This window comes from Microcaecilia unicolor, chromosome 1 (assembly GCF_901765095.1).
Source record: "Microcaecilia unicolor chromosome 1, aMicUni1.1, whole genome shotgun sequence".
In the NCBI taxonomy this organism is placed as follows: Eukaryota; Metazoa; Chordata; class Amphibia; order Gymnophiona; family Siphonopidae; genus Microcaecilia; species Microcaecilia unicolor.
This window is the reverse complement of record NC_044031.1, coordinates 2144743-2170830: the sequence shown is the minus strand read 5'-3', so window position 1 is coordinate 2170830 and position 26088 is coordinate 2144743. Positions and strand designations below refer to the sequence as shown.

Below are 26088 nucleotides of genomic sequence, written 5' to 3'. Positions count from 1 at the left end.
ATCGAGGTTGGCAGAAATATAGAATGCCCCAATCTATCCAACCTATCAGATTAACTGTTCACTTGTCCTCTAGATTGTACACTTGTCTTTAGATTGTTCTCTTGTCTTTTAGATTGTAAGCTCTTTGAGCAGGGACTGTCCTTCTATGTTTAAATTGTACAGCGCTGCGTAACCCTAGTAGCGCTTTAGAAATGTTAGTAGTATAGTAGTAGCATTTTGTGAGTTCAGGGAAAAAGCGGAAGACAGCTCTTCTTGAACATCTTCAGTTAAGTCCTCCCCTGCTAGGGTAGAAATATAATGCTTCAGTTGGAGGTAGTAGTGAAGGAGTGGCCTAGTGGTTAGGGTGGTAGACTGTGGTCCTGGGGAACTGAGGAACTGAGTTCGATTCCCACCTCAGGCAGCTCCTTGTGACTCTGGGCAAGTCACTTAACCCTCCATTGCCCCATGTAAGCCGCATTGAGCCTGCCATGAGTGGGAAAACGCGGGGTACAAATGTAACAAAAAAAAAAGTCTGATTGTGGGAGGGTAAAGGTGGTCTTGATTTGTTGAAATGATTGGATGCAGCCGTCGTCTGTCAGTATCTGCAGTAGATAATTCAAGCCCAGCACTGGACGGCATTATGCATCTTCTCCGGGGGGAAGTGTGGATTGCCACGCAATGATAAAAAGGGGGTTGTCCGTGAGGAAAAGTAATGTAGCTTACAAACCCATCTCCATACCGCCTTTGCTGTCGGCAGGATATGTGTATAGGCCAGCACCGGGGGTACCTGTCCACCTCCAGTATGCAGTAAACAACTAAAATGTGTGTCTGTCATGAGTGCCAGTTCTATATCTGTTGCCGTGAACTCCGATGTTTTGCGATACCAGTCTGTGATATGTCTCATACCACATGCAATCGTAAGGTATCTTATACTCAAAAGTCCTAAGCCACCATACTCCCCTGGAATCTGGAGACTTTCAATTGACATTTGGGCCTTCCTCCCTTTCCAAAGAAACCACTGCAATTGCTTATTCAGTTTTTTCTCATCTTCTGACCTGAGGAAGAGTGGTAGTGTTTGGAAAATATAGAGCCATTTGGGCACAATCACCATATTATATAATGCAATCCGCCCCATCAATGCTAATGAGTAGTCTTGCCACATTCGTAATTGTAACCATGTTTTATTTAATAGTGGAACCACATTATTGTTGTATAGCTGTGTTAAATCCTGTGATAAATAGGTACCCAAATATTTACATTTGTTGTCTTCCCACGTCAGAGGGAAATTGCCTCTCTCTGGGTCCCCTTCACTTGGAAAAACCTGAAAGCTTGCCATAATGTTCAATTACTTGCAAGATTTTCCCTAGTGCGGCCTGGGGGTTGGCTGTAATCACTGCTAAGTTGTCTGCAAAGGCTAGTGCTTTAATCACCTCTCCTCCCACTTCTATCCCTGGAATCTCCCGCGCTGATCTCAAAGCTCGCAACAAGGGGTCTATAGATATCACAAATAGTAGGGGGGATAGGGGACATCCCTGTCTCGTGCCTCTCTTTATATTAAATGCCGGTGTCTTAACGCCATTCACTAGAATGGAAGCCTCCGGATTTTTATATAACACTAGTATGGCTTGGTAGAACCATCCTTGGAACCCCATATACGTAAGCATTGTGAATAGGTATGTCCAATCTATTTTATCGAATGCTTTTTCGGCATCCAAACTGTAGAGGCATGTCGAGATCTCTTTCTGTTGACTAGTTGCCATTGCCAGGAGCAATCGCCTAACATTCTTCACTGTTTGCCGATTCCTAACAAATCCCACTTGGTCTTCTCCGATCACCCTTGGAAGTACTGCGGCTAACCTATTAGTTAACAGTTTGGCCAATATTTTTATGTCTACATTTAGTAGAGATATTGGTCTATATGACGCCGCTTGGTCTTCGGGGCGTCCTGGCTTGGGGATAAGAGAGATTAGCGCTGCATTTGCATATTGTGGAAATATACCTTCTTTGACAATTTCTCATAATAGTCATGTATGGGACCCAGAAATGAAATTGGCAATAATTTATAGAACTCCCCCTTATATCCATCTGGGCCAGGCGCTGAGCCCAGGGGTAAGGATTTGATAACCTCCTGGATCTCTTTCCCTTTTAATGGACTAGCTAATTCCTTACTTTCTCGTTCCGTGAGTTTGGGGACCCCTACCTGTGTTAGATACTGCTCAATTTCTACTGGGTTTGATTTGCTCGAGCTATCGTACATATGTTGAAAATACCTTCTACATTTTTTTTCTATGTCTTCACTGTGGTTACATAATTTCCCTTTTTCATCTCTAACCGCTGTTAATGGGTTTGCGTGTCCCCCGGTCCTGACCAATCTCATTATCATCGACCCCGCCTTATTTCCAAACCTTTGCAATTTAAATTTTTGGTAGGCCATAGATCTGCACACACGCTCGTGTATTAGGGAATTCAATGTCACTTGCATTGTAGTCGTCGGGTTTGGCCTCTGTATATATCTAGCTTTCGCCTTCCGGAGACTAGCCTCCAGCCTCAGAATTGCTATAGAGTTTTTTTGTTCCTGGCATGAATATACGCTATCACCTCTCCTTGTATCACAGCCTTAGCTGCTGACCAAAATAATGTCGGTTGCCCCATATGTTGTTTATTATTATGTACGTATTCCTCCCATTTCTGGCTCAAGAATTCCCCAAATTCTCTGTTATGGTATAGATATGTTGGGGACCTCCAACCCCCTGTCCCTTGATAATATGGCGTGGTCTCCACCTCTATCCACACTATAGAATGGTCTGAGATCTCTTCTGGACCAATCTCTGCTGTAAGTACCTTGGTAAAAGTGGGTTGACTAATCAATATGTGGTCCAGAAAATGGACCATGAGCACGCGATTGGTGCATGTAATCCCGCTCCCTTGGGTGTTATGCACGCCATGTATCTACCAGATTAAGTGAGTGCATAAAGAATGTCATAGCTTGTGATTTAGGTCCTGCGCCACATCTGGGGTTGAACAATCCCACTTCGGGTCAGAGATTAAATTAAAATCTCCCATCACCATGAGGTGGGCAGTTTTATAGGGCATAGAAATATCTACCAATTTAGCCAGAAATGTAGGATCATATCTATTTGGCCCATATAACCCTAATATCAAGTAATCTCTATTTTGTATCCACAGTTTAACTAGTATATAGTTCCCTTTGGGATCGGTTTGGATTAACTCTGACTTAACTGCCAAGCCTTTGCGAACTAATATGGCTACTCCTCCCTTACGTGCCCCAGATGTTGCAGAGAAAACTTCCCCTACCCATCGCGTTTTTAATTTCAGGTGTTTCTCAGGGGATAATCTGGTTTATTGTATGCATGCTATATCAACTTGAAGTCTCAGTAAGGCAGAAAGGATTTTTGTTCTTTTCACCAGCGTTGTTATCCCTCCTACATTCCACATAGCAAATCTGAGTGTTTTAATCTGTTAAGTAGTGATTTAGGTCTGTCTCAGCAATTTTACTTGGTAAATCTACTCCCGGGCGCCCAGCCTCACCCGTGAGTCTGCAAGGAGTCCATATTGCTCCCTCTGTAGTGTGTTGGTAAAACATACATGTGCATCTCTGTATATACAATAGCCTATTAATCTCATGATATTATATATTACCACTGGAGTCCCTCCCTCCCTTCCCTCCCTCTTCCTGAACCCACCTCCCTCCTATCTCCCTCCTGCCCAAAACCCCTTTGTCTAACAAGAATATCTGAGATCATGTGATGTTGAGCCCCCCTCCCCCCGGACACGTATTTATATTTCAGAGATCTACCTCTCTAGGTACAATTCCTCTCCCCCCTGTTTTTTACATTCAACAACATTGTCCAGCAATCTCTCTCATATTAAGTTCAAGATTCTTCGCTTATCTGTTCTGGATTTAATTCTATAGTTAGTTTTTCTATATATACCACAGAATTTACCGGCTTTGCAATGGTGTTCCGTCCTGCCCCACCTTTGTTTTCAAGCTGGCTCCATTGCATTAATAAATCCTTTGACTGTCTGCGGGGTTTTAAATAAGTGCCACTTCTCTTGATGAAATATTTTAAGGGTGGCCGGGTATATCAAGGCAAATTTCTTTTTTGCTTCTGCTAAAGTTTTACAAAGGGGATGAAATTCCCTCCTCTTTTCTTGGAGGCTGTAGGAATAATCTTGGAAAATCTTCACCGGGTGCCCATTATAACACAGCGTGTCTCTCTTCATTCGTGCGCCTCTCATTATTTCAACCTTATGTATAAAGTTATGGATCTTTATAATTACCACCCTGGGCCTCTGGTTTTGCTCGGGTCTGCGTCCTAAGCGATGCGCCCAATCTAAGCAAAGTTTTTCTGTGCTATCGGAAAGCGCCATCTCCGTGGTCAGCCATTTTTCCAAAGCTGTTTGCAACATGTGCTCTGGCACCGACTCCGGGATTCCTACAATTCGAAAATTATCTTGTCTAGAGCGGTTTTCTAGCTCATCGAGCTGTTTGCTTGTACTTGCACCCGCTTCTGCAATTCCTCCAGCTGTGTAGATTTGCCAGCTCCCTCGTCTTCGATCACTGAGACTCTTTTTTCTAGTTCGCCAGTGCGTCTCGTATCCTCTAACCGTGTTTCCATCGTGGTAAGTTGATCCGAGAGGTGCTTTAACTGGGGTTCCAAAGCGTCTTTTACTGCTGCCGTTATCTGAAGCAGTTGTTGTGGGGTGAAAGCGGGCGGCTCTGGCGCCGGTGTAGGGCTCGCTGCCATTTTCAATTCTCCAACTTTTGTTTTGTCCCCCTCTTTCTTTGCGCTTTTCGCCGGCATCCCCGCTTCCAATTTTATAACAAAGGGGTCCATATAACTGCGCCTCCTTTTTTCTGTAGTTTTCCCCCGATTTCGTTCCTTATTTTCAATGTTTTGTGTCCAAAGGGCAGGGAAGACTCGAGAGAGGAGCTACTCAGCGTCTGCTCCCTTCAGCTCATCACGTGATCTCCTAATCACTGTAGTTTCTTAGCATAGAGCTGTTGAAAGTGATTACGTAATATCTTTTGAATGAGATCAGGCCAGTTCTCAACTTTACCGTTTATCCTTTAACACTGATATCGTCCAGTTTCCACCTCACGCTTTTACCAACCGGGCCAACATACCCCCCAATTTATTACCAAATCTGGCAAAGCGGTACTTCTGATAAATTAGGGATCGTTGAGTTTGTTCATGTAAAAGGGAGTTGATGGTCACTTGTGCCGACTGATAATTATCCCTATGAGTCACCGTAGGGGAGGCTATGTATATGCGCTTGGCTCGCCGTAGTTGCCGATTTAAATGAATAATGCTGGCTGCGATTCTCTTATGCCTCGCTGCTATATAAGCAATCAGTTCTCCCCACATCACTGCCTTGGCAGCGCACCAAAATAGTTGTGGGTTAGATTTATGTACTTTGTTATGCGCTACATAATCTTCCCATTTTACATGCAAAATTTTTTGAAAGTCTTTATCCTTGGATAAGTAACTGGGAAATCTCCAACGCCTAGTTAGGTGAAAACACCTCGGGGCTTCCAGTTCAAACCATACCGGTCTGAGACCACCACCTCCTCTACTCCAGGGAAAAAGATCTGTAGCCACCAGCATGTAATCAAGGCGAGCCCATGAACCATGAGTTCTAGATCTGTGTGTAAAGTCTCGCCCATCTGGATGCAGTAACCTCCACTCATCTACCAAAGAGAGAGAAGCAGCGAACTCCCTTAACATCCCTCTATCTCTCCGCCCCGTGAATCCCCCCTGCCTTGTACCTGTATAGTCCTCTGTTGGATCCATCAGTGTGTTCATATCTCTGTCAGGTTCTCAGGTTCAGAGCCCGCGGGGCCGGGCTCTGGAGCAAACGTGAGCCCTTGGGCTGCTGCCGAGGAGCGACAGCAGCAGGCAAAACCCACCAACCAACACTGGGCAAGCACACCGGCAGGGACTGCAGGCACTGCCCAGCGAACCGGAACACATGGACTGGAATCCCCCGGACTGGAGGACACAGGACTGGAACACACCCCAGACCGGAACACACTGGACTGGAGCGCACCAGACCGGAACACACTGGACCGGAACACACTGGACTGGAGCACACTGGACTGGTCCGTACAGCTTCACCTGCACTTAGCTACTAAGCCCCCCAGAAGTTGAGCTCCTGGGTTCGAGTAGCCGGCAGGACTTACTGGATACCGGATGACACAGGGACCAGGACTGGAAACAGAAGTACTCCTAAACCTAAACTGATCTATGTGTTCCTAACAGTAAACTGACAAAAAGGACTTCCTAAGCCCTATACTAAACAGGAGCTCCTAAGCCCTGCTCAAGAAAGGGACTTCCTAAGCCCTAAACTAACAGAGCAGGGAACTAAACACAAAGCTAACACAGGTGCTACTAAGCACCAAGCTACAAGCAGAGCTCTACACTAATAAGCTAAACACAAAACTAACAAGCTACCTAAGCACTGCTCTAGCAAGCTAGATACAACTAACAAGGTGCTTCCCAAGCACTACTCTGGCAAGCAACCAGAAGAGCTCCTAGCACTAAAAGGGAAGACAGGGGAGCCACAAGGAAAAAGAAGGGAAGCTAACACATAAGCCAAAAGTGATTCTAAATCACCAAACACCAACAGCAAAGACTGCAATGCTCCCAATAGCACAAACACCAGAAGTACTTCTAACAGCAAACCCTGCAGTGTTCCTAACAACACCAAACCCTGAAGTACTTCTATCAGCAACAGAGCTTCCAAAGCCCTACACACAGCAATGCTTCCAAAACCAAGAGGGAAAAGCAAGAAAGCTAAACACACAGTCACCAGTGCACACTGCACTAACACTAACCTGGACCTTAGCAAAAGCAAGCAGGGAAGCTAGACACAAAGTCAGAAGTGCACACTGCACCACCCTACCTAAAGCAAACACCACCGTTGCAAAGGCCCTGAAGGAAACAACACCACTTCCTTATCAAGGCTCTCCCTGATGATGTCACACTCCCTAGACCTAGGCAAAAGCACACTGACCCAGAGAGGCCCAACCCACACCAATGCAACACTGTGAAGCACTTGAAGCCAGTACACCCAAAGAGAGGTAGAGCAACTCAGGCAACACACACACAGGTGCAGTATAGTGAAACAATTAGAGCCATGCTGATGGAAGCTGCCAGCACAGAGAGACAGAGCCAGCTCAGAAAGGACAGAGAAAAGAAACAGAAGCCAGCTAAGAAGCTGACCCCCAGGAAAGAGGTAAGTTTGAGAGGGGTTCAGACCCCAATCATAACAGCACCTCCCCCTCAAGGCTCCCGTGTCCCCACGGGAGCTCCAGGTCTCAAAAGACAATTTAGGTCTCCATGGGTAGCTGTGATGAAATCTCCCAATGGGTTTCACAACATAAATCTGGGTGGCTGGGCAGGACGTGACAAGTACATCTGGAGCTAGGAAACCAGAATGGCTTTGGCCGCCACGAGGCTCTTTAGAACGGCTGCTAGGCAGGATCAGAGTCTTGGATGCAACAAGCGGAGTTCTATTCAACAGGAACCATCTCCTGAAGGAGTCCACAACTTCCTTGACTTCCTGGCACTCCACTGTAGCAGCCAGAACTGGGCTAGAGCCCACACCCATCCTGGAATCTGAAGCCAGACAGGAACTCGAACTGGACTTCAGACTAGACCTTGCCCCTTGGCTGGAGCTGGAACTCAGAAGGAGTTCAACATCTTGGCTGAAATGGGAACTCGGAGTAGACTCAGCATCTTGCCTGAGACTGCAACCTGGTCCGGCCTCAGCATCTTGGCCGGAACTGCCACTCAACTCGGACTCAGCATCTTGGCTGGACTTGGTACTCAGCATAGACTCAGCATCTCGGCTGGCACTGGAACTCGCTCCGGACTCAGCATCTTGGCCAGAACTGCAACTTGACCCGGACTCAGCCTCTTGACCGGGACTGCAACTTGACCCAGACTCAGCATCTTGCCTGGGACTGGAACTCCAACTTGACCCGGACTCAGCATCTTGCCTGGGACTGGAACTCCAACTTGACCCAGACTCAGCATCTTGCCTGGGACTGGAAATCCAACTTGACCCGGACTCAGCATCTTGGCTGGGACTGCAACTTGACCCGGACTCAGCATCTTGCCTGGAACTGGAACTCCAACTCTCACCGGACTCAACATCTTGACCGGAGTTGCAACTTGACCCGGACTCAGCATGTTGCCTGGAACTGGAACTCCAACTTGGCCCGGACTCGGCATCTTGGCCGGGACTGCAACTTGACCCAGACTCAGCATCTTGCCTGGGACTGGAACTCCAACTTGACCCGGACTCAGCATCTTGGCCGGGACAGCAACTCTCACCGGACTCAGCATCTTGGCCGGGACTGTAACTTGACCCGGACTCTGCATCTTGCCCGGGACTGTAACTCAATTCTGATTCGGCATCTCGGCTGAACTCTGCACTCGGTGCAGACTCAGCACTCATCGTGGACTCGTCATCTTGGCTGGGCTCTGCACTCTGTGTAGACTCAGCACTCATCGTGGACTCATTGTCTCAGCTGGACTCTGTACTCAGTGCAGACTCAGCACTCATCATGGACTCATCACTCCTCCCCCCTTTCTCTCGCAAATATACTTTATCATTACCCAGAGCATTTTCCCCCCTCAACCTTTTAAACCTGGTAACCTTCATACTTTAATGACATACATACGCTTCGCTAAACAGTGTAGGATCCCTTCAGTATACTCTGCCAGAGTCCATGTAAATTCCAAGTCCTCCAGCGTCTTCCATTCACCATAACTGTAACTCATAGCTTACTGCAGATTGTAGATTTCTACCAGCCTGTCAAAGTGTCATTTCTTGTGAAGCTCCTCTGCTCCTCTGAAAATTTTGTCAAGCCGTGCTGAGCTGCAGTTCTTTATTCAAAAAATCCTGTGCTTCAGACGCCGTTTCAAAGGATCTCCACCTCCCATCATGCTGTATCTTCAAAATTGCAGGGTATAGGAGCATGAAGCGAATTTTCTTTTCCACCATTGAGGAACAGATTGGATGGAAGCGCTGTTTCCTCTCCTGTTCTCCCACTGAGTAATCTTGAAAGATTCTAATCTGGGCGCCTTCATACATTAGATTTTCACGCTTCATCCTGTAGCCTCTCAAAATTTCTTCTTTATGAAGATAATTATGCACTTTTATTATGATCACCCGTGATCTTTGCTGGTCAGGTTGTGGCCTCCCGACTCTGTGAGCGCGTTCGATACACAGTGCCCCATAACTGTCTGAAAGGGCAAACTCTTTGCAAAGCCACTGCTCTAAGAAATGCCCCAATGATTTCTCCTGCAGTTTTTCTGGCATTCCAACTATTCTCAAGTTGTACCTCCTCGTTCGATTTTCAATATCTTCCAGCTTTTCTTGCTGTGTTCTTATCTGTTCTTTATGCGCGAAATCTCCAGTTCGCATCGGGCCCACATGTCTTCCAGCTCTGATACCCTCCGTTCAGCCTCAGTCGTGCGATTCACTGTTTCAGTCAGCACCCCATCTAGTTTTTCTAATTGGCCGACCAACAGATCAAATGGGGGGGGGGGGGGGGGGGGGGTTATAGCCGCTTAGACTGCTGCAGTAATCTGGGCCAATTGCTTATCTGAAAACTCACCGCTGCCATCGCCTTTCGCCTACGCCATCTTGGAAGTAGCACTTGGCGATGAGGATTTTTATTTTTCTGTTTTAATTCCACGATGTGGTGAACAAGATATTGGTCCATATACTGATTTCAGCAATTACTGGAGGATGTGCAGCATCTGATACAAGTCTGTGTTTCCGTTAGAAATTGAAGTTAGGAACGAAGACCCCGGAGCAGCGCTGAAACATCCGCTACTCACAACGCATCACGTGACCCCCCATATATTATTTATTAGGTAAATATATATATATATATATATATATATATATATATATATATATATATATATATATAGTTCTGAAGCAAAATGCCATGCAAAATACAAAATAACTTGCTATAAAAATAGATTATCACCAAAATATAGATAATGAAATATGATTATCCTAATGGACTAACTAAATGAGTGATTACATAATCAATCACAATACTGATATCCTAATGATTATTATGAGAACTTACACCACACGTCTTATGCGAAATACACAGTTAGCAGCTAAATTCACAGACCATAAGTCATGACATAAAACCCATCTGTCTCAGACAAAAGCCAAGGACTAATTATCCCCATGACCATAGGTAGTAAATCCTGTTATCTCACAGTGCAGTCTGTGGCAGACTTCCAATGGTAAAGAAGCGGATTCCTCCTCTGAGACTCAAGCTGAAGCCTCAGCGAGTCTCTCAGTCCAGAAATAAAGTCCAAGATCTGTATTCTGGATGCAGATAGCACAGTCTTTAGGTAAGGCTTATATTGTAGCTGAGCTAACCTTGTGAGTTCGTTACAAGGTATGCAGTTCACTGGTGTTTTGGAAATCAGTCTCTTGCTCTTTTCGAGCCTTCTGTCCACCTGCAAGTCTTCCAGTCGTTTTCTCTCTCCTTCTCCTCTTCAGTTCAACCTTTTGGCATCCATCGGTCAGATGATACCTGTGGACCAATCGCATACAGTGTAATAATGTCCAGCCAGCTTCATGGTCATGAAGAGAGCCTTGGTTGTAGCCATGAAACTGTTATCGATGGCATGCAACCCCCCCTGTCTGATCCCATACTCATGGAGCCATGTGTGTCTCTCTCCTCCAGTCTTCCCAGGAGATAACTGGGCTAGTTTGCAACAACGAATATGTCCTTAGGTGAAGTCATCGTGGTATGCTCAGCAGTAATTTTCCTTTGTAACCAAGCTGGTTTCTGATGGTTACTGATGCGTACAGGCCACAAGCTGTAAAATCCATATTGTTATAACAATGGCTGTATAGGCCAAGATCAGCAAAGGTGAGATCTCAGGTAAATACTCCTACAGACCTGTGCTTTTTAAGTTGAAATCGTTTCATTAAAAAACAAAAAAACAAACAACACTGCCATGTATTCGGGTAAGCAAATAAGATAAGCAGCAAACCATAACAGTTATGATTATTCAGCACATCATTTGTGGAAAAGCAATCCATATAAAGCTATCAACTTTTGTATAACCCTTCCTCCCCCATCCCCATGGCCTCATGTCTTGAGCAGAGCGAGGTCAGAAATTCAAGATTCTGTTTCTTGTTGTAGGTGTGAGAATTGTCCAAAAAGGCATCCAAATCCTCTAAACATTATACCTCTCACAGAAGGTGATATCCTGTATACTAAATTATTCCATAGTAAACAAGGTAATCATTTGGATAATGGCCTCTGCTCTCATCCATGTAAACAATAATGTCTTCTTTGCAATTAGCATTGTGCAGCCTAGAAAACCTTTCAAAGCTTCCAGAATTGGGAATGCTATCTCATAGTCACCAGAGGGTAGGCCTGGTTTAACTGAAATCCTCCTTGACCATTGTTTTAATATAGAATCCAGAATTTGTTGCCAGAACGCTTCTACTGATGGATATTGCCAAAGTATGTGGTTTAAAGTAGCACAAGGTGTCTTAACATTTTAGACAAACCTCCATAGTCTGCAACTTCGCTTTGTATGCCCTACGTTAGCAGTTTCAAAAAATAAGGGGGGGGGGGGGGTCATCTAAGTGCTGTTGTTTATTACCAGAAAATCCTCCCCATTTTTCTGTATTTATGGAAGTCTGGTTTTCCAATAAATAAGATGGGAACCTTCAAGACTTAGGGCTCTGTAATAACTCAATCCAAATGAGTGCGTTGTCAGACACCTCCTCTAGATCAATCTCTGCCAAATGAAAATGTGGGACTAGGGCCTTATTAACTGTTATGTAATCAAGCCTTGAATAGGTACCATATTCTCTTGATAAATGCATGAAATCTTGTTTTATTTCTGTATGAAGGAGTCTCCAGGAATCCATAGCTCTTAACGACGTAGAGAAATAACATGCCAGCCAATATTTAAACCTATTTAACTGGCCAGGAATGGCTCATGGCTGGTTAAATAGCATAAGCTGACTAAGCGCAAATATTCAGCGCGAGATGTCCAGCTATATTACCGCTTAGCAGCTAGCCTGGTCACTGGCTATGTCGCTCAACATGGTTAGCGCCAATATTCATTGACTGACCAGCTAATTTTAGTGGCCAGATAGACTACTTAAATAATAGGTCTATGTTTACCTGCTATAATGTAGCCAGTTAGCCGATGAATTTCAGCTTAATCGGCTATGTTTTCAGTGGCCAAAACCCCCCAGAAATTCAATGCCGGCCGCCAGAATCCGACTGCAAAGTTATCTGGGCTCCATCCCGCTGTCTTAATATCGCTCCTTATACGTACTGTGCTTGCAGATGACCTATCTGATTGAGGATTCATTACTAGCTTAAGGTCCCTCACAATTAGCAATGATTTACCCACATATATGGAGTGCACACTCTTACCAACTGTCTGTAAAATGTAGGATCATGATTAATTGGGCCATACGCCATAGAAGCCAGCTCTTTGGGTGGTTGAGCACAATATTGAGCAAACTCCTTGATTATATCCAGGGAGGGATAATGTCCGTTGGGTTTAGCACCCCCAATCATTTTGAAAAGTTGGCCATCAATAGAAAGAACTCTCTTCCTTCCCATTTTAACCTTCAGCAATAAATACCTTCTTTCCGTGTCTCTAGTCAAAAGCTCTGCCTTACATTGCAAAAACTTCCTGATTAAAACAGCCACTCCACCTTTGATGTCCAGCAGAAGAATAATACACTTTTTACATGCATTCTTTGGTGCTCAGCATCTGACAATCTAGTCTCCTGCAAGGAGGCTATGTCTGCTTGATGGTATTTCAGTACTATTAATATTTTGCTTCTTTTAACAGGAGATGCAATTCCTGCTATGTTTCAGGAGATTAGACACGTGGTAAAGTTACTCATTACTGAAGAGTAGTACTAGATTCTTATATAATCTCAAAGTTGTGTTATGACCCAGGTGCCCAGCCTCTGCCCCCAAGCATTCCCTAATAGTAATGTGTCCACAGCAACAATGATAGTACTTTGTACTTTTACATATGCAATGAATTTTCCCTTTCTGGGCTGTAAATATCATCCATATACGTTGAAATAGTCCCATCCTAATCCTCCCTTTATCTTCCACGAACCACCCTCTTCCCTCCCCAATTCCCATATGTGGTTTACCCATTCAACCCTGCTCCGCCATCTCCAAAGCACACACATTCATAGAGTTGGTTGCGTCACGCTGTGTGCCGTGAGGCACCCTTGCCCCTCTTACTGTAATATCTAGGTCTGGTAATTATACCCAGGGGGATTGATTTCCTTAAAAATCCATGTCAAAACCAGAGAACTATAACTGTGGTAGACCTATTTCAGTTTGCTCTATTAATATCACACCTGTGTAAAAGGATGATCGTATTTAAAGCAATATTCTACCAATACTGTTCAAAGTAATAAGAATGTAAGACTAGCCACATTGGGGCAGACCAGTGGTCCATCCTGCTTCCAGTGGTGGCAAATCTAGGTCACAAGTAGCTGGCCAAATTGTGGCAACATTCCATGCTACCAATTCCAGGGCCAGCAGTGGCTTTTCTCATTTCTACCTCAATAGCAGACTGTGGACTTTAACTCCAGGAAACTTCCAAACCTTTTTAAAACCCAGATACATCGCATCTGCCCCAGCCTACCTGCCTGCCTGCCATCAACCAACCTGCCTGCTCGTCAGCCCATCAACTACCTGCCTGCTTTCAAGCCTGCACAACTACCTAACTACCTCCCCGCCTGCCGGCTTGCCAGCCCATTAACCTACCTGCCTGCCAACTCGCCCATCACTTGCTTGCCTCCCAGACCATCAACCTGCCTGCCCGCTGCCCATCAACCTACCTACCCACCTGACATTCTGCCTGTCAAACCTGTCTACCTGCCAGCCCTCTGTTCTAAGTTGTTGCCTGCTGTTCCAGTTTTAAGCCTCCTGTACGGCTTTCCTGCTCTATCTGTTGCTTAACACCTCAGTCACTATATATGCACCCGTAAACACCTCAGCCGTTACTCATGGCCCCTATACACATTCTCTTCATCGCCCTATCCCTTCCTAATCTTTTCCCCCTCCCCCTACCTCTGTCTACCGTAGGAACTCACTGCCCATCCATGTCCTCTCCCGTCCTGCTCACTACTGCAGTACCCTACCCACCCCCGTCCCTCTATAACATCAGCAAAATTCGCCCCTTCCTCTCTGAGCACACCACCTTCTACACTCGACAGAAACTGCACTCACTAAAGTCTGTAATGACCTGTTCCTTGCCAAATCCAAAGGTCACTACTCCATCCTCATCCTCCTCGACCTATCCGCCGCTTTTGACACTGTCAATCATAATCTACTTCTTGCCACACTGTCCTCATTTGGGTTCCAGGGCTCTGTCCTCTCCTGGTTCTCCTCTTATCTCTCTCACCGTACCTTCAGAGTACATTCTCATGGATCTTCCTCCACCCCCATCCCGCTCTCTGTTGGAGTTCCTCAGGGATCTGTCCTTGGACCCCTTCCTTTTTCACTCTTCCCTGGGCTCGCTGATCTTATCTCATGGTTTCCAATATCATCTCTATGCTGACGACACCCAGCTTTATCTCTCCACACCAGACATCACTACAGAAACCCAGGCCAAAGTATTGGCCTGCTTATCCGACATTGCTGCCTGGATGTCCAACCGCCACCTGAAACTGAACATGGCCAAGACCGAGCTTATTGTCTTTCCACCCAAACCCACTTCTCCTCTCCCTCCACTCTCTATCTCAGTCAATGGCACCCTCATCCTCCCCATCTCATCTGCCCACAACCTCGGAGTCATCTTCTACTCCTCCCTCTCCTTCTCTGCGCATATCCAGCAGATAGCCAAGACCTGTCGCTTCTTTCTCTATAACATCAGCAAAATTCGCCCTTTCCTCTCTGAGCACACGACCCGAACTCTCGTCCACTCTCTCATTACCTCTCGCCTTGACTACTGCAACCTACTTCTCACTGGCCTCCCACTTAGCCATCTATCCCCCCTTCAATCCATTCAGAACTCTGCCGCACGCCTTATCTTCCGCATGGACCGTTATGCTCATATCACCCCTCTCCTCAAGTCACTTCACTGGCTTCCAATCAGATACCGCATACAGTTCAAGCTTCTCCTACTAACCTACAAATGCACTCAATCTGCAGCCCCTCATTACCTCTCTACCCTCATCTCCCCTTACGCTCCTACCCGAAACCTCCGCTCACAGGACAAATCCCTCCTCTCAGTACCCTTCTCCACCACCGTCAACTCCAGGCTCCGCCCTTTCTGCCTTGCCTCTCCTTATGCTTGGAATAAACTTCCTGAGCCCTTACGCCAAGCCCCCTCCCTGCCCATCTTCAAATCCTTGCTCAAAGCCCACCTCTTCAATGTCGCCTTCGGCACCTAACCTTTATACCTTTCAGGAAATCTAGACTGCCCCACTTGGATTGTCTGCACATTTTGTCCTTTAGATTGTAAGCTCCTTTGAGCAGGGACTGTCCTTCTTTGTTAAACTGTACAGCGCTGCCTAACCCTAGTAGCGCTTTAGAAGTGTTAAGTAGTAGTAGTAGATACACTAACCACTGTTAACCACATCCTCTGGTAATGAGTTCCAAAGCTTAACTATTCATTGAATGAAAAAATATTTTGTTCTATTTGTTTGAAAAGTATTACTATGTAACTTCATTGAGTGTCCCCTAGTCTTAGTACTTTTTGAAAGAAAAAAAAAATTGATTCACTTTTATCCGTTCTACACCACTCAGGATTTTATAAACCTCAATCATATCCCCCCTCAGCTACCTCTTTTCCAAGCGAGGAGTTCCATCCCCTTAGTCATTTTGGTTGCTCTTCTTTAAACCTTTTCTAAATCCTCTATATCTTTTTTGAGATGAGGTGTCCAGAATTGAACAATACTCATCGCACCATGGACTGATCCACATTTTATCTTTTAACAATGGATTTGGAGGAGGATCAGTACATAAGAACATAAAAGCTGCCCTGTTGGGTCAGACCAAGGGGCCATCTAACCCAGCATCCCATTTCCAATAATGGCCAGTCCAGGTACAAGTTAACTGGTAGAGTCCCAAAAAGCAGCAAGATTCCATGGCACTTGACCCCAGGGGTAAGCAGTGGCCAGCTACTTTAACTGCTTTTACCTCTTGCTCTGGCAAGAGTTACAGAGCTTAACCATATGCAGACTGAAAAATATTTATTTTAAATGTGCCACAATCCAACTTCATAAAATGTCCCCTAATTTTTATACTTTTTGAAAGAGTAAGCAATCGATTCACATCTACCCTTTCCACTCCATTCTGTATTTTACAGAGCTCAGTCATATCTCCCCAAGTGGAAGAGCCACAATTTCTTTAGCCTTTCCTCATATGAGAATCCATCTTTTGCCATTCGCTGTACCTTTTCCACTTCCACTATATCTTTTTTCCCCAATATTTTTTATTTATACAATTTCAAAATACATCCAAATATCAAACTTCCCAAGAAAAATGGAAAAAACTAAACAGCAGTATAAGAAAAGAAAACAATAATATAAGGGAAAGTCCAATATCTTCTCCGTTACTAAGTCCTCATAATTGGAGCAGAGTCTGATCTAGGGGATAGACAGGAACAGTTTTTGCATATGCAGCTTCCATGAAAAGCAGATATTAAGACATCTCTCTTTTTCTGTGGATGCTTCCAATTCACTTGGCCTATTCTTGAGATGGTCTTCGCTTCTCTTTTCTTCTGTACACACTTCCAAAATGCTGATAAAATATGTTTTTTTTAACCCACTTTTTATCATCATTAAAATTTGTCCTAATCTGATTCAGTTGCTTGACTAAATCTATCGTCAGTGTAGCTGTAACTGTGCAACCCTTCCTTTCCGATCATGTCCTCTTTCCTTCCAATTCTGCATACAGTTCAAGCTTCTCTCTTGTATCTGGATTTTCAAAAGGTGTTTGACAAAGTACCTCATGAAAGACTCCTTTCTTAACAATTCCCAGCATCCTCTTTGCTTTCTTGGCCGCCACTGCACACTGAGCAAAAGCTTTCAGCATATTATATACAGTGACACCTTGAGTGCTGACCCCCAAGGTGGACTATAGCATCAGGTAACTATGATTTGGATTATTCTTTCCAATGTGCATCAAAGTCCGCATTTGTTTTAACAACCTTGAATAGTTTTGTGTCAACCTTCAAATTTAATCACCTCACTTGTTGTTGCGATTTCTATATCATTTATAAATATGTTAAATAGCTCTAGTCCCAGTACAGACCCCTGCGGCACTTCATTATTCACCCTCCTCCATTTAGAGAAATGACCATTTAACTCTACCCTCTGTTTTCTGTCCAATAACCAATTCCTAATCCACACCAGAACCTTGCCTCCTATCCTATGACTCTTGAATTTTCTCAGGAGTCTCTCATGAGGAACCTTTATCAAAATCTTTCTGAATTATCAAAAGCCGTTCTCTGGACCTTTCCCACTTCCACTCTATCTTTTTTCCGATATTTTTTATTTATACAATTTCAAAATACATCCAGATATCAAACTTGCGAAGAAAAATGGAAAAACGAAACAGCAGCGTAAGAAAAAAAAGAAAAAACTCTAATAATATAAGGAAAATTCCAATATCATTCACGTCTCCATTAGTAAGTCTCATAATTGGAGCAGAGCCTAATCTAGAGGAACAGTTTTTGCGTATACAGCTTCCACGAAAAGCAGGTATTGGCTTCTCGCTTTCTGTTTCTGTGGATGCTTCCAATTCACTTGTCTTATTCTTCAGGTGGTCTTTGCCTCTCTTTCCTTCTGTACACACTTCCAAAATGATGAAAAAAATATGTTTTTTCCCCCTCTTTATCATCACTAAAATTTGCGCTTTCCCAAGCATGCCACCAAAACAGTCGTCCATTTTGTTATGACCTCTTGCATAGAATATATCAAGTTTCTGTTCTGAGGTTCTCTGCTTGAACCATCCTTTTTTATAATCTATTCTGATTCAGTTGCTTGACTGAATCTATTGTCAATGTAGCTGTAACTGTGTTACCCTTCTTTTCCGATCACGTCAGCTTTCCTTCCACTTCTGTATACAGTTTAGTCTTCTCTCGCTTACATTTACTTATTAGCTCCTCGTGGCATATCGTCTCATCTCATCTCCTTACACTCTTTCTCTTGAAATACGTTCAATAGGTGCCTGCCCTTCTAAACTGCCAGTTCTGCATCAGACTCTGAACTTTCTATCTTGCTATCCTTATGCCTGAACTTTATTTGTTGTGTTTCCTTTTTGTACAGCAAAGAAGGTGTAGGTGGCCACAAGAATTTTATTGAAGACCCAACAGGATGATATATCTGTATTGGGGATCATTTAGTAGCACAAGGCTCTAATTCACTACTTCCTAGGATTGCTCAATTGAAATATCAATCGGGACTTCAATTTAATTTGCTTCCTCTACCCCTACTTTTGGTACTGCGTTGTTTCCCTCAGAGCCGGTGGTGGGAGGAGGGGCTGGTGGTTGGGAGGCGGGGATAGTGCTGGGCAGACTTATACGGTCTGTGCCAAAGCTGGTGGTAGGAGGAGGGGCTGGTGGTTGGGAGGCGGGGATAGTGCTGGGCAGACTTATACGGTCTGTGCCAGAGCCGGTGGTTGGGAGGAGGGGCTGGTGGTTGGGAGGCGGGGATAGTGCTGGGCAGACTTATACGGTCTGTGCCAGAGTCGGTGGTGGGAGGCGGGGATAGTGCTGGGCAGACTTATACGGTCTGTGCCAAAGCCGGTGGTGGGAGGAGGGGCTGGTGGTTGGGAGGCGGGGATAGTGCTGGGCAGACGTACACGGTCTGTGCCCTGAAAAGGACAGGTACAAATCAAGGTAAGGTATACACAAAAAGTAGCACATATGAGTTTATCTTGTTGGGCAGACTGGATGGACCATGCAGGTCTTTTTCTGCCGTCATCTACTATGTTACTATGATTTGGCAATTTCTTGTCTGGCCGTATTCAAACCCACTTGGGGGGGGGGGGGGAGGAAAAAGTATATTAAATAGTAACCCTTTCTCTATAGTACTAATGTTTGCTATACACTCTTGCTTCCCATGTATATTTGTGTTGAGTAGATTGTAGGCACTTTGTAGAAGGGACATGTGTATCTACGCAGGACTGCACATACCTAGTCGCAGCCTAGAAATGATAAATAATGGTTATGAGGCGACATACTGGATGAGCCACGTGGCCTTTTTTCTAGGTGTGCACTGGCTCGCAGGTCTCTCTGATTCTGTTGGACTGCTTCTGTCCACTAGTCCTTGAGAACGTGTGTCTTGGGGCAGCTGCTCCTCATCTTAATTTAGCCCTGGATAGGTGACTGTGCTTTTTTTTTTTTTTTAGATGCAAACTTCTAAACTTGGTGATACCACATGTGGATAAGTTCAGATGTTCCTTAAGTTTGCTGTAGAGTCCTGCACGGGAACAGCCCCTCTGGGGCTGTGGGTTTCCCATGGAAGTGTAAGCTTCTCAGTTACCAAGTACCAAGTTCTTTGAGTGCCGCCGTCACCACCGTCGCCTCCGCCTCGCTTTAACAGCGCAGAAGTAAAAAGTCTTCCATTAATCCTCTCTGCTCATGGGCTGATCCACAGGCCTCAGCTCTGATGCAGGAACAAGCATCAGAGGTCACCTGACCTACTGACGTGTGCATGTGTTGACCTCTCAGCACACAGTGCCACTGAATCGCAGACGAATTTTACATGTTCCAAGCTCCAGCTTCTGTTCCTTCCTTGCCTGCACTGCTGTGGCTTGATCCCAGACAGAGTCTGAGAGAGCTGACTGGAAATTTTTTTTTTTCAAGGTACCCTTAAATTTTTGCGCGGACGGTTAAGTTCCAGTGAGGGTGGCTTAGTTTGCAGGCAGGAAAGAAATCCGTCAAAAGACGGAGAACTCTAGACACCCCATGGACAACAACACAATGAGATAAAAGTGGCAGGACGACCAAGGATTCTAAAGGCTGAGAAGATGTCCTATATAATAAATCTCACCTCCAATGTTCTGTACTGCCTGGGACCGTGGCTTCCTTGGAGGTGGTGGTCAGGACGGCTCCGTAGATCGCTGACGTCACCCGGAACAGTAACCAACCACAAGACAGGAGCAAGAGGACCCGCCCTACCACCCTCGCAGCAACGACACGCCCCCTCTCACTATCACCACCACAGCCTGCAACGTTTCCTTAGTTGCTCCCACCCTCCACCCCCCACGAGGTTCCTGCAGCAAATGCTCCCCCCTCCACCCCCCCCCCCCAAAGGTCGCAGCCCTGCCCCAGCCACTTTCCTTCCAGGCCCGCCCACCCGAAACAGACCTGCAAAGTCGGGCCGGTAGAAACACAAAATCAGCTGTTCTTAAAAAGCAAGCGGCACCGCAGTCAGCTATTATGGCTGTCGGCTCTGCAGCCGCTCCTCTCGCCTCTGACGTCTCTGCCCCTGGAGTAGACCCTGGAGGAGCACAGCGACGTGAGAGGCGCGAGGAGCGGCTGCCATGATGGCTGACTGCGGTGCCGCTTGCTTTTTAAAAACAGCTGATATTGTGTTTCTACCGGCCTGACTTTGCAGGTCTGTTTCGGGTGGGCCTGGGCGGCAACCTAGAGGGGATGGGGAGAGAACGAGGGAAAACAAATGGAAGGGTGGTGAGAGGGTCCAGAGACCATAGAGAGGGGGTAATCCATTACAAGCGCATAGTCCATCGAGACCACCAAGAACGCTTACCTCCACAACGGTCTTTATTTTATTTTTTTTTAATTCTTTATTTATAATTTTCTAATTTTACAATCACATAACATGACTGCAAAAGTAGTAATTGAATTTGACAAAAAACAGAAAAAAAATATAAATCTAGGAGATAAAGAGGGGCATAATCGAAGGAAAACGTCTATCTCCATGGGCGTTTATCTCCGAGAACGGGTCCGTGAAGGGGCGGACCAAACCGTATTTTCGAAAAAAATAGACGTCCATGTTTTATTCGACAATTTGTGAGCTGGGCGTTTTTGTTTTTCAGTGATAATGGAAAATGAAAGCGCCCAACTCAAAAATGAATAAATCCAAGGCATTTGTTCGTGGGAGGGGCCAGGAGTCGTAGTGCACTGGTCCCCCTCACATGCCAGGACACCAACCGGGCACCCTAGGGGGCACTTTTACAAAAACAAAAAAAAAGGTAAAAGAGCTCCCAGGTGCATAGCACCCTTCCCTTGTGTGTTGAGCCCCCCAAATCCCCCTCAAAACCCACTGCCCACAAGTCTACACCATTACTATAGCCCTAAGGGGTGAAGGGGGGGCACCTACATGTGGGTACAGTGGGTTTGGGGGGGTTGGACGACTAATAAGCATTAAGCAGCACAATTGTAACAGGTAGGGGGGATGGGCCTGGGTCCACCTGCCTGACGTCCACTGCACCCCCTAACAACTGCTCCAGGGACCTGCATACTGCTGCCAGGGAGCTGGGTATGACATTTGAGGGTGAAAATAAAATTGTGTGAAACATCATTTTTTTGTGGTGGGAGGGGGTTAGTGACCACTGGGGGAGTCAGGGGAGGTCATCCCCGATTCCCTCTGGGGGTAATCTGGTCATTTAGGGCACTTTTTGGGGCCCTATTCGTGAAAAAACAGGGTCCAGGAAAAGTGCCCTAAATTCTAGCTACAAACGCATACTTTTTTTCCATTATCGGCGAAAGGCGCCCATCTCTGTTCGGGTGATAACCATGCCCCAGTCCCGCCTTCACCACGCCTCTGACACGCCCCCGTCAACTTTGTACGCTTCCGCGATGGAGTGCAGTTGAAAACGTCCAAGTTCGGCTTTCGATTATACCGCGTTATTTGTTTTTGTGAGATAAACGTCCATCTCCCGATTTAGGTCGGAACTTGGGCGTTTTTCTCGTTCGATTATAAGCAGGATAACCTCCTCTAGGTAAATACTTTCATTTATTTAGTCCACTATTAAGTGAGGCAAAACACAATGCAAAAATTCAAAATAAGAAATACTATAAACATACGAGCAGGAGAACTACTAACCCAGAATCTAATTTAACAGCATTAGCCTACGGGATTGTTCTGATTAGAATAATTCTCGTCCTCCTTAAAGGCAATAAAACTTTGCATTTTCTTCGGATTGGTATAAAAGAAAGAAAGCATCTGTGGGGAAATTTCAATAGGAATGTTCCTTTCAAAGTAAGAGTCCTCTGCTTTAAACCCAAAAACTCATGCCTTCGTTTCAAAGTCTCTCTGTTTACATCTGGAAATATTTGTATTCTGGAACCGAGGAACAATGCCTTCATATGTTTAAAGTATAAACGGAAGATGTTATATCTGTCAGATTCAAACAAAAATGATACCAAAAGAGTGGTACGCTCAGTAATTACTTCAAGGGAACTTTCAAGAAATTCAGTTAGATTCAATCCCTGTTGCGGTTGTATTGAAGTTCCTTTTCCTGTAATATATTGAGCCCGGGTAATTGGAGGATATGCTTCTTTCGGAATAGCCAGAATTTCATTGAAGTATTTCTTTAACATATCGCTAGCCGATATAATTGGAGATTTCGGGAAATTAAGCAGTCTTCAGTTTAATTTTCTGGCATTATTATCCAGGTACTCTAATTTCCTATTAACAATCTCCCTTTCTTTCGTGGCTGCCCCTGCAAAAGTTTGTAAGGATTTTATTTCGCCTTCTAGCTTTAGAATTTTTTCCTCCTTGTTTTGAACAGTCTCAGACAAAGATATATAGGTCTTTTTCAAACCACTCATTTCTTTTGTAAATGTTTGAGTTACCTGGAGGAGAGAGACGGTCAGCTCTTGAATCGCATCCCATAGGGTGTCCATTGTCACCACGTTCGGTTTTTCTCTTCTCTTCCAGGTCACGGTAGCAGACCCCAGGGAAAGAAACAGTATCTCCCGTCCTTCACAAGATAGTAGCTCTGGGGTAGAAGTAGCAGGGGGGCCTCCTCCAGATAACAAAGAAGCAATCACCACTCTGGGTTGTTCTTTGATCTGCTCCTCTGCTTGTAAAAAGCTGCTACCCGGTCTGGGAGGTGTCGTGTGTGTTCGAGGGAGAGCTCAAAGAGATCTCCTCTATGCTGCGGGCTTCCCTCTCTGAAAGAGAGAGGGAATGTCCGTTCGTAGTGGGCGTTGGAGTTCCCAGTGCCTGAGTAGCAAACATCGTCAGTGTAGTCTGGCGAAGTACAGGGTTCCCTCCAGGGGTTAAGGAGGCCTGCCCCCTGGATTTCCCTTTTCTTTTCCCCATATAAACAGGGGAAGAAAAGACCGCTTCCGCCGACAATTCACGACGGTTCAGGAGCTCAGGTACTTGCTTCTGCTCAAGACGCCATCTTGCCTGACCCACAACGGTCTTTTTAAAGACCTTCTTTGTCTTAAGGATTGTCTTCATCAATAGCTCCCAAGGTATTTGATAACACAACGTTGTGTTGAGTCTTTATACCTTAATAAACATCTTTATTATTATACATCCTCTCAGCCTTTGGAATCCTTGGTCGTCCTCCCACTTTTAATTTGCAGGCAGGCCAGCTGTGTGTCAGAGGCTGAATCCAGTGCACATGTTTCATATGGCTTGTTCTCTTAACTGACCTTTGCAACTCCAGGTCCTGTTCATTTTAACTGAGCAGGATGCTAGGAGCACCAGGCAGGCATCTGCATCTTATCTGAGTCTTTCTTCTCTTTTTTGGGGTAGTTCTGATTATGTTTGAATAGAGGAGGAGAGAAGGAAGAGGAAAAGTTGCAGAGGGCTCCCTGATGTGTGCTTCTTGCTGTGGTATAAATACTTTACTACTCTGGGCGATGGGCCAAGAGAAAACACTGGATGCTCATAGCCCAATTTGACGTTTTCAAATCTTGATCTGTCCTTGCCATTGTCAGGGCACAGATCAAGTATGGCAGGTGGAATCATTGTTGTCTGTGTTACTATCTTAATAAATTGAATTTTCTAAGATGAGCTTCTGCTGTTAGATGTTACTGTCAGATTTTGCCTCTGGTTGGCCTTGTGATAAACATTAGGTATGTTTGGCAAGGAGAGCGTGATCATTCGTGATGATAAATTTACCATTATTGGTCAAATGGGTTTCAGGGAAAGATGTAATCTATGACCTCGGGCACAGAAGTGGCTTTTGTGTGAATGAACTGGTGGCTGCTACATTGTCTCCCTTCCATTCTTTCATCTCCAATCTACTCCTGCTTTGTCTTCATCCATCATGTAATGCCCGTTCTCTACCCTCTCAAAGTTGTTGTTCTTGGTCTTTTGCTGACACACGTTAATGCTCTGAGGAGGAGAATGGGATCACTTGTCAGGTGCGTCACTGCCCTGACCAGGTGGCCCCAGACTCCTGCTCTAGCAGTGGCTACAGCCCTGACCTCCAGCATTGAATCTACCCTGAAAGTGAGCGAGAGGACAGAACAAGTATGGTGGCCGTCACTGACACATTTGATTCTCCTCAGGGAAATTAATTTGCCGAGGTTTTTTTTTCTTTCAATATTTGCAGATTTGTACCACTCTTTCCAACTTTTCTACAACAAAAAGACCTTTCCAGCTCCTTCCAAATTAGAAGAGCCTGGTGGTGACAAATGGCCCCTCAGTACACATTCTTTCGTTGACTCTTCAGGGCTGGATTGCACTGCTGGGTGCAGGGACTCAGTGGCATGATCCTCTGCTGGAGACATAACCCCCCCCCCCCCCCCACCCTCTCCAATCCCCATCTCCCTAAAAACAAATACTCTAAAACCTCTAGAGAAAGTCGCGACTTCCTGTACCTGCACTTTACACTTTTCCAGACTGGGACCTTTCAGAGGCTGCCACTTCCACCGCCTCTCCCGCCGCAGAGCAGAGTCTCGGCCCTTCGCAAATACCTGGCTGCGCACTCTGGGAACTGCCCGTGAAATGCTGGTACTACACTCTGGACTTCCAGGAATTTTATAGGCTTCAAACCTGGCATGTGAAAAGATGGAAGGAGGAAAGACTGCTGCCAATCCTACCATATGTAAAACTGAAGAAGGGACAGATGATGACAAACAGCCAAGCGCTTTGGGCAGGATAGTGGGGGCCATGCTGTGATGGGGGCAAGAGGTGAGGACAGCACCATAGACATTGACATTGCCCCCTAAGCCTGCTCAGTGTGTGTAGAGAAGGGATGTGCTTCCCCGCCTTTCCCACTGCATGGCCCTAGATTTGGCTTTTTGCTGGCCCCATACCTGTGTTTCTTGGACAGAGGGATACAGTTACCCTTCCTCACCTTTATTCCCAGAGCCCATGTGCTCTCGGTTTCTCCTTCTCTTAATTTTTAATGCTGTATTTCTTCTTGTTATGACATTGTTACTTCTGCCTACAAAATGTCTGAATGTATTTTTGTGCTGCGTCTCTGATTACCAAAATCATGTCTGATGTCAAGCACTTGGGACTGTATATTTAATATTGTATTTCTCTGAAGTATGCTCTTTCACCACAGATGTTCTATATATAAAGAGAGGAAATTCTACAAAATCCATAATATAAGATAGAAGAGAGTCTATATTTCTTGTCTCTGATGCTATTTTGTAAGGAACAGGTACTACTCACCCATGCTGTGTTTTAAATTTTTTTTGCCTTTCAGTGTGATCTGTGCTGTTTTGTTTTGGACCAATATGTAACAAATAAAACCTTTGGATTAATAGTTTCTTTGCTGCTCTGGCAGCTGACTCGGTGCCTTCTGTTGCCTTTCCCTTGAATTCTTGGGCTGTGTCCATACCATACCATCCATCTCACTTGTGTTACATCTTGTGTGCTCTGTGTCTGCCTTGCTCTTTTGCTTCCACAGTGCCCTGGTTTCTGACCCTAGTTGCTGTGTTACAGGCTTTGCTGTGCTGCCCGTAATGTAGCCATGGTACCAGCTACTGTGCTCTTCCCTATGCAGTGATGGAGGAGGGTGGTTTGTATAATTTTAGGAAGAGGGATGAAGTACTTATGAGAGGGGGGATCGCCTTTGCCAGCCCTAGTTTTGCTGCCCCTTGAATGAAGAGGATTCTTTGCTGCCGTGTGCATGTG

General features: G+C 45.3%; 1 protein-coding gene across 1 annotated transcript in view; it reads left to right on the top strand.

Moving 5' to 3' along the window:
* Window positions 1–26088, top strand: part of LOC115461843 (arf-GAP with GTPase, ANK repeat and PH domain-containing protein 3-like) — a 726817-nt gene that overhangs the window by 164685 nt on the left and 536044 nt on the right. The window lies entirely within an intron of this gene.